General features: G+C 43.2%; 2 pseudogenes; both read right to left on the reverse strand.

The window, feature by feature from the left end:
• Nucleotides 1-1,748: 1,748 nt before the first annotated feature.
• Nucleotides 1,749-3,746, reverse strand: LOC137759158 (UDP-N-acetylglucosamine--peptide N-acetylglucosaminyltransferase 110 kDa subunit pseudogene; annotated as a pseudogene).
• LOC137758971 (UDP-N-acetylglucosamine--peptide N-acetylglucosaminyltransferase 110 kDa subunit pseudogene) lies at nucleotides 3,746-4,889 on the reverse strand (annotated as a pseudogene).
• Between the last annotated feature and the right edge of the window lie 4,620 nt (nucleotides 4,890-9,509).

The raw sequence follows: 9,509 nt of genomic DNA on the forward strand, positions 1-9,509 counted from the left end.
TTCAAACGTCCGTTCATCTGCAACCAAGCTGGCAACCTTTAACTGATTCTTTCAAGCAGGTAAAAAATAAATTAAAAGAAATCCCTACACTGATGTTCCTTGATTTACACTGTTAAATCGTTCATTAACATGTAATTCTGGCTAAGAATTACATTTGAGACTCCTTGTTCAGATTTTGGTTAACAGTACAAATCTTTCCGAAATTCAATTTCTTATTAATCAATCATTTGTCAGCTAGGATACATTCAGGCATCAGCTGCAACTACAGAATAGATGCACTGCCTCAGCACTTTGGAAAGACAGAATCTAGAACACTACTAGCAGACAAAATATCTGTTACTAGACAGCATATGTGCAGTACAGCAAGATAAAAACATATATTCATATGTTGGCTTCTTTAAGCCTCAAGCCCTCAATCCTTTGTTGAAATACAATAATTTCATTCCTATGGTTTTTTTTTTCATTCCTATGGTTTTTAATACCAAAAACTCAACCTCCAGGAGGGCTAAAGTCTAATTTATACTCCAAACCAAGTAGCAGTGCAGTTCGCTACTACTGAGGCTGAATCCATAAAGACTTCAAGACCACGTCCAGAAGACAAGTTATTATATATAACACCCTAGAAGGTCTGAAACATAATAATCATATACATAGCAGGTCCTCCAGAGCTTTTTACCTATAACATGTTTTTTGATGAAAGTTATTTAATGTACTGGAGATAACTGTGACTTACTGATCAAATGTTTGAGTACTTGTACTTACCTGGGATTTCATTTCTGGTGAAAGAAAAAGGAAGAACAGGACTCACTTAAAAAAGAAAACAAACTTTATAAGTGAAAGTAAAAATCTTATCACACACTATCACTTTTGGAAGCAGCATAGAGGGGCAGTCAACGGTAAAACACTGGTGAAGTAGGTCAAAACTCTAGGCCAAAAATCCATTACTATTATCATCAGTGACAGTACCACAACTGTGCCCTTCATAATTAATAATCACTCCTAAGAATCTTAATTGGGCACCAAATGATGCGTTTAAGAGAAACACTCTGGGAGGCTTTGAATCAGTCTTGGTTTTTTGTTACCCAAGTTACAGGAAAATGTTTAAAGTGGGGGGAAGGGAAGAAGGAAACGGACCAGAAAAAGAATTTAAGCCATAAACCAACAAAGCACTGATAGTTCCAAACATGTCAGACACTAAAATGACTGATATAGGCTCAAGTGGTTTATAAAACCTATAAAAAGACTACACCAGCAAAGTCCCCATTTGTCTGTAGAGTTCAGAAACTAAAACAAGGAATATTTTAGCTTAAAACCTTATCTCAAAAGAATCATATACACGTCACATGAATAAAACCTGAAACCAAACATTTTTAATAGCTCCAATACCCCAAATATAAAGAAAAACTTAATTCAGAAGACTGGGCAATCTCTATCTCCCCTCCACACTAACCACCCATCCCATGGAAGACCAAGGGAGATCAGACCTTCCAGACTTAGGCAACACCTGGCTGCCGCAAAATTCTACGGAGACTCCTTGTGGAACAGCAGTCTCCCATCTCTTGTGTCTCTCCCTGTCATGATCATGCAGGAAGCAAGTCTGGCTGTGCTATCTGTTATCACTGTCTGTCACCCATCTGCAACATGATATTGCTACAAAGGTAAGTACAAAGTAACGTATCTAGTTCCCTTTCCCCCAGAAGGTTGAGGCTCAGGTACAGGGGTAATTCTCCTGCGCACACAGTCATTATTTAGGCCGACTCAGTGACGTCAACAGGCTTCATCATGTGATCAGGTTTGTTGCCAGCTGCATAATGCTCCCACATCTGTAGATAGAGGCGCTCTAGTTCCAGTGTGTATTGTTTGGTGTTGAACAGAGGGCTAGATATTCTCTGCTTCCAGACTTTGCCACGAATTCTCTTCAGGTATTCTAGATCAGTTCCCAGTTTCACAGCTATGTCTTCATACTCTTGTCTATTTTTAGCAATAAGCTCAAGACAGCCTAAACAGGTGAGCTGGGAAGCTGCAACTCGGGAAGCAAGAGTCTCTCCTGGCATAGTCACCATGGGTGTCCCCGACCAAAGGACATCCATCCCTGTGGTGTGTCCATTACAGAGTGGAGTGTCCAAGCAGACATCAGCCAGCTGGCCTCTCCGAACATGTTCCTCTTTAGGAGCAACAGGTGAAAAAATGATACGGTTCTGGGGAAGGCCCATATTTTGCGCATACTGTTGAATATTAGGTTCTCCTACTGCTGGGAAACGCAACAGCCACAGTATGCTATTGGGAACACGCTTCAGAATATTTGCCCACATCTGCAAAGTAGATGGGTCAATTTTATATAACTGATTAAAGTTACAGTACACAATAGCATCTTCCGGTAACCCATACTGAGAACGTGTGGTTACAACAATGGTACGGGGAACCTCCTCTCCAGTGGCAGCCTTATTGTTGATCTGGGTAGTTGCCAGTCCATTGCTAATACTGAATCCATTAATTGTTATCTGAATTTGTCCTCTGTTAATCATTTCAATAACTGCTTCTGCAATCGTATTCATAGGAATGACAGGCATATTGAGAGCTATATTACTGCTGTCTGTGTTGTTTCCCCCATCAGGACATTTCATCTTGACAATTTTCACATCTGGTAGACTATCAAGAAATGCTTTGAGGTCGATGCCATTCAGCACAATTCGATTGTCATAAATGTGCCCATTGGACTTAAAATCGATGACTGCTTTTTCCTTCAGGTGAGGGAACATATTAGCATGATCACCAATAAAGAAAGTATGGGGCATATAAGCCAGTTTCTCAGAATACTGCTCAGCAACTTCAGCAGGTGAAGTTTCCTGATCAGTGATGATATAATCCATGAAAAGCGCGCCACTAGTCCCAGGGTACCCCAGCCACATTGCCTGAATAGGAGCTGGCCTGAGAGCAAAGAGTTCATTTCGAGCACCCCTGGTATAACCATTCATATTTACGAGGATGTGTATACCATCTTGATGGATGCGATCAGCTGCTTTTCCATCGCATGGAATCTGAGAAAGATCAACAAAATGATCGGCTTCTGCCATCACCTTCGCTCGGAAGTTTGTGCCATCATCTGGGCTCAGGGCATAACAGAATACCTCAAATTTATCACGATTGTGCATGCCTGGAATAGACTGCATAAGATGAGAAGTAGGATGGTTCCCAAAGTCAGAACTCACGTATCCTACACGCAGTCGACCATCACTGAGCTTCAAGTCCTTTGGATGTTCATATGGTGGTTTGTGAAGGACATTGATGTTATCCAGGCAGAGGTGCCCATGCCTCTCGGCAATAGCCTTCCTGACGCCGTGAGGAAGAGGATATAACATGCTGTGATGAGGCTGCACAGAAGGCAACCTGTTCTTCTCTAACTGGTAAGCCACAACGCTGACCAACCTCTTCATGCGCTCATCATAATCTGTCCAGTCACAGACAGTCTGCAGGCAATGAGCCAGATTACAATAAGCGTCAGGAAAATCAGGTTGAAGCTTCAGAGCAGTGCGATAAGAAGCAATTGCTTCTGGAATATTCCCTGAATCCTTGTGAATGGAAGCCAGATTGCTGTGGGCTTCCGCAAATGCAGGGTCAATCTGAATGGCACGAGTATAACACTGCAAGGCTCCCTGAACATCCTGCATCCCCGTTAGAGTGTTTCCCATATTACAGTAGGCCTCAGCAAAGGTAGGACTGATTCGAATAGCCTGCTTATAATGCATCAGAGCTTCCTGCACTTTTCCCTGCTGCTGCAATACACTTGCTAAATTTGAATGGGCAGCAGCAAACTCTGGGAAGACTTCTAATGCTTTACAATACAAGCGAACTGCCTCTTCAATGTTTCCCTGTTCTCGCTTGATATTGGCTAGGTTATTCAGAGAGTCTGCATGGGTGGGACACAGCCACAGAGCTGTATTATAACAATCTTCTGCTTCGGCAACACTGCCCTTCTCTTTGAGAGCGTTGGCTAGGTTACAGTAAGCGTCCGGGAAGTGTGGTTGCAATTCAATAGCTCGCCTGTAGGTGTCTATTGCCAGATCTATCAGGCCTTGCTCATAGTATACACAAGCCAGGCTGCCATGTACCACTGCATGATTTGGACTCAAGCTTAGGGCACGAAGGTAAGCTGCCACAGCTCGTTCACAACTCCGTGCCTCTTTGAAGACATTTCCTAAATTGATATAAGCATCCAGAAAATTGGGGTCATGGGTGACAGCCTTTTCAAAGTGATGAATTGCAAGCCAAATCTCCCCTTGTGCATTGAAAACACAGCCAAGGTTACTCCAAGCTACTGCAAAGTTCGGTTGCGTCTCAATTGCTTTCAAATAACATGCCTTGGCTTCTTCCAAGCGACCCAGGGCTTTGAGCAGGTTCCCCAGGTCACTGCAAACACAGTACAGATCAGGATTGTACTGAAGAGCGGAGGCGTAAGCTTGTACTGCCCCTTCCATGTCGCCTGCTGCTACCAAAGCGGCTGCCAGGTTAATATAACCATCGATGAAATCTGGTTTGAGACGCAACGCATGCCGGTAATGCTCGATTGCTTCCTGCAACTGCCCGCTTTCCTTGTACACATTCCCCAAATTCGAATAGGCTTCTGCCAGAAGAGGGTTCTTTTTAATTGCCAGAGTACTAAAGTGGGCAGATCCGTCCAGCCTTCGACACCGGAAGTGTATAGATGAAAGTAATAAAAGTACACCAGTATTGTCTGGCTCTTGTCTCCAGAGCTGCATGCAGTGTCTCTCAGCTGCCTCAAAATCTCCCGCCTGATAGGCTCGATGTGTCAACTCTGCTAACCCTTGGAAGGAAAGCATACGTTTCGTTGGGTCTGTGCTGTCGGCCACGTTGCCCACGGAAGACGCCATCTGGAGCTTCTGGAGGGAGTGCGAAAAGAGGGTAATTGAGTCCCGCTGCTGCCACTACTGGCAAGAATGTTTCTAGAGGTAGCAAATACAAGGGCAGCAGCCGTACCACTGCTTTGGCAGGCTTAAGCGGTGGCAACAGTTACATACACTGAACCTTAGGAACTCTGGTTGGCCATCTATGTCTCACGGTCTTGAAAAAATCACAATGAAGTCTTTTTTAATTGATAAGATGGTTCTAAAGTTTATCTGGAGATGCAAGAGGGAAGAGATGTGGGGACATATGTATATGTATAACTGATTCACTTTGTTATAAAGCAGAAACTAACACACCATAGTAAAGCAATTATACTCTAATAAAGATGTTAAAAAAATATAAAGTTTATCTGGAAGAATAAATGGGGCTATTGATAATAGAATTCTGAAAATTAAAATTAAGAAGTTAGACTTGTTCTAATGGAACAATTTTAAAATGAATGGTAAAGCGACAACCGTTGAACCACTATGATACAGTCAGATAGAAAGCTCTTATACACCTAGTAGAAAGTGCTCAAACATCTCTTTATATTTTTGGAAACAGTGAATGTTGGAGGAAATAATGGTAATAGAGAAAGTATAAAATAAATAATGTTGGAATAATGGTTAAGGAAGGGTAGTTAATTTTTTACCTTAAAATACGTTCTAAAACAAATTTGACTGTATTTACCTAAAATCAATTATAAAGAAGTTAATGTAAAAAAATTTAAATCATTATTCAGAGGGAGCACAGAAAATATGTAACAGATTCACGAGGGTATAAGTCACTAAATCCAATGACTTTGCAGGACCAACTGATAATCTTGACTACCAACACTCTTTTTCTTCCCTTTGCTTCCTTTGACTTCTATGACACACACTGCCCTGATTTTTCACCTCACTTTGGTTGCTACTTCTCCAATTCCTTTGCAAGATTATCCTCCTCTGAAAGCCATTACATGTTTGAGTTCCTCAGGGCCCATTCCTTCTCTACACTGTCTCCCAAGATATTCACATTTATAGCCACGGCTCCAATGACCACCTCTACTCAGGTGACTCAAATTTAACTCTCCCCCAGGCATTTCTTACCTATCAGTATAAGTCAGAATCCCTGAAAGAGAAAGGTGGCACACTCAAATGTACCGTAATTAAGGAGACTGTAGTCAAGAGATCATTTGCAAAGGGTTTGGGGAAAACAACAGAGGACAGTAGTCCAGCATCTCAGGGAGCTTTTACTGCCTAGGCTTAAAGGAGGAGGTTAGGGACTTCCCTGGTGGCTCAGTGGTTAAGAATCCACCTGCCAGTGCAGGGGTTCAAGCCCTGGTCCAGAAAGATCCCACATGCCACGGAGCAACTGAGCCTGTGTGCCACAACTACTCAGCCTGCACTCTAGAGCCCACGAGCCACAACTACTGAGCCCGCATGCCGCAACTACTGAAGCCCGCGTGCCGTAACTTCTGAAGACCGGGCACCTAGAGCCCGTGCTCTGCAACAAGAGAAGCCACCGAAATGAGATGCCCACTCACTGCAATGAAGAGTAGCCCCCACTTACCGCGACTAGAGAAAGCCCGGGCGCAGCAAAGATCCAACGCAGCCAAAAATTACTTAATTAATTTTTAAAAAAAGGAGGAGGTGGAAATGATTACTGGATTCGAGAGAGAAAAAAAGAGGAAGAGGTGGGAGGAAGAAGAGCAGGAGGAGCAGGAGGCAGAGGAAGAGGGTTTGAAAGAGGCAGGGTGGAAAGAGGAGGAGGTGGGGAAGAGGACGAGATGATGCAGGATGTATATCGTATCGAGTAAATACTCAGCCTTCACGCTTCTTCCTTCATGTACCTCCTATGGGCTGAACGCAACTAGAAGGCAGAGCACACGGGAGCAGGTGCTGGGGATACATGGAATCTTGACATCCCACACACGTCAATGTCTCCGGACAGGGATCAGCGTAGAGATGGGTGGAGAGTGGCTCTAGATGGGGAGGCAGAAGATATCTACCTAACAGACACCTCTGGCTTGGCTTCTTCTCTAGGACATCCCAGGGATATTTAAAACTCAGCAGGTCCAAGATTAAACTCATGAACTGCCCACTCCACATCCTCTCAAGAACAAGACTAATGAAAAACAAACTGGTCCTCTTTCATCAAATGGTATCAAGGTCAGGCCTGTCTTCCCATAACTGTGCAGGAATGGATTGGAGTGGGGCAACAGTAGGTGCAAATAGATCATTGAGGACGCTATTCCCCTAGTCCAGACACAAATGATGATAGAATGGGCTGAGGAAGTGTTGGTAATGATGAACAGAAGTGGATGGATTGAAGTGGATAGATTGAAGAGATATTTAGAAAGCAAAATTGTTAGGACTTGTTATTAGATTGGATGTTTGGAGGTAAAAGTAATGTGGTTGTCAAAGATGACACCTTCAGTGATTTCCCATAGATCTTAGGAAGGAGACACAACTCCTTAACATGGACTTACTGGCCCTGCGTGGTCAGCATCCCCCACTTCCCACCCTTCAACCTTCCGCCTTCACTTACGCCAGGCCCCTCTGAGGATGTGGACCATGTCCTACATTCTTTCAGTCCTTCCTGTTTCCTGTGCTTGCCCCTGAGCAGGACATTTGGACCTGCTCTTTCCACTGCCTGTAATGCTCTTAGCCAACTACCTAAGTCCTCTTTATCATTCTTAGCTCAGTCACCACTTCCCCAGGAAAGCTTCCCCTGACTTCCCTAACTAGACCTAACCCTCCTATGAAAGCGCTCCTAGACTGGGTCCTTCCCTCTGTAGCCTCTATCCTTTAGTAGCTTACACACACTTGTGTGGCTTTTCAGTGAACGTCTAACATATTCTCAATCCCCCACCAGGATAGGAACTCCACGAGGACAGGGGCTGTGTCTTTCTTGTCTCACAATAAATAGTCTTATTGCCTCTCGTAGTACTTGGCACCTTGTAGTACACACACACACACACACACACACACACACACACACACACTCTTTAATGAATGAATGAATAAAAGTAAAAGCAATGGAATACATCATGCAGAAACACACTGATGGATTTAATAGACTTAAATTATAATCTTCTCTATATTAAACAAGAGTAAGGAGTAAATGATAAGTGATAAACTTAGAGATATATTCATAATATAAAGACAAGAAGACTGTATCTCAGTAGAGTTCTTGCCACATCAACAATACAAATAATACCCAACAGGAATTGACAAAAACAAAACAAACAAAAAAAAAACCCCTAGAACAGAAAGAGTTATGACAACTTTTCACGGTAAAAATTGAAACTCCAGATAAAACTGGCCTAAACAATAAGGAAACCCACTGTATCACGTAACCAGAAGGATAGGATGGCTTCCCTCAGGATCATGAGACGGTACCCAACGATCACCGGGGCAGCATGCTTTCTTGTGCACATTCATCAGAGGAGAAATGCAGTCTCTTTGTTAGCAATACAATACAAATCCTGGGCTTCCCTAGTGGCGCAGTGGTTGAGAATCTCCCCGCCATTGCAGGGGACACGGGTTCGAGCCCTGGTCTGGGAAGATCCCACATGCCGCGGAGCAACTAGGCCCGTGAGCCACAACTACTGAGCCTGCACGTCTGGAGCTTGTGCTCTGCAACAAGAGAGGCCGCGATAGTGAGAGGCCCGTGCACCACCATGAAGAGTGGCCCCCGCTTGCTGCAACTAGAGAAAGCCCTTGCACAGAAACGAGGACCCAACACAGCCAAAAATAAATAAATAAATAATAAAAAAAAAAAAGGAATTCCTTTAAAAAAATATTTAAAACGTGAAATTTTGATGACGTTTAAAAAAAAAAAGCATATTCAAGGGAATATAGAAACCTGTGATCTTTGGTGGAATTAGTTTACCTAGCTGTGTACTGAAAGGTAATGGTCTTTTGAGCCCCCTCTCTCACACTATCCTGCCCCCTGGGGCCACAGATAAACCTGTTAGCTAGAAAGCAAGCTGGTTGAGGCTGAGCAAAGATTTATGTATATCACCCAGGGCAAACTTTTTTCTGAAAAGGTGGGAAAAGCCTCAATAGCTATGAGGAAGGTGGATTCCAGAAGGCATGAATTAGCAATGGTCCTGAAGGGAATCCTGCAAGGGAATTCGGAGAAGATGGTCAGAGAATGAGGGCCGAGCTGGGAAGGGGCAGGATTGATATATGAGCCATAGTCCTTCATTGTGTTTGGAAATGGCTGCATTTGGCAGAAGACATCCTTATTCTTCAACGAACAGAAACATTTGCTTCCAAGTCATCTGGATTTTTTGCTCCCCTAAATAAATACTTCTGGATTCAATCAGAGTGGGAGACAAACAAATTTAGTTGTTTAAAATCCCACTCATATTTCTGAGCCGTTTTCTTATCAATTATCATTGGAGTATCTTTCACTTAGTAAGTAACTGAGGTGCTAATTCTTGGTCTTGAAATGTGATACCAGACCCAAGCCATATTCTTTGAAATCATTGGGTTAATGTGTCTTCATCTAGAAATGTGACTCCTCCTAAAACGATTTCCCTTAAAAACTGTGGGACATTGAACCATTCCAATTACCATTGGGCTCGCCAGTGATACAGATGGTGGGAAATTCCACCA

Source organism: Eschrichtius robustus, chromosome 2 (genome assembly GCF_028021215.1).
Source record: "Eschrichtius robustus isolate mEscRob2 chromosome 2, mEscRob2.pri, whole genome shotgun sequence".
Lineage (NCBI taxonomy): Eukaryota > Metazoa > Chordata > Mammalia > Artiodactyla > Eschrichtiidae > Eschrichtius > Eschrichtius robustus.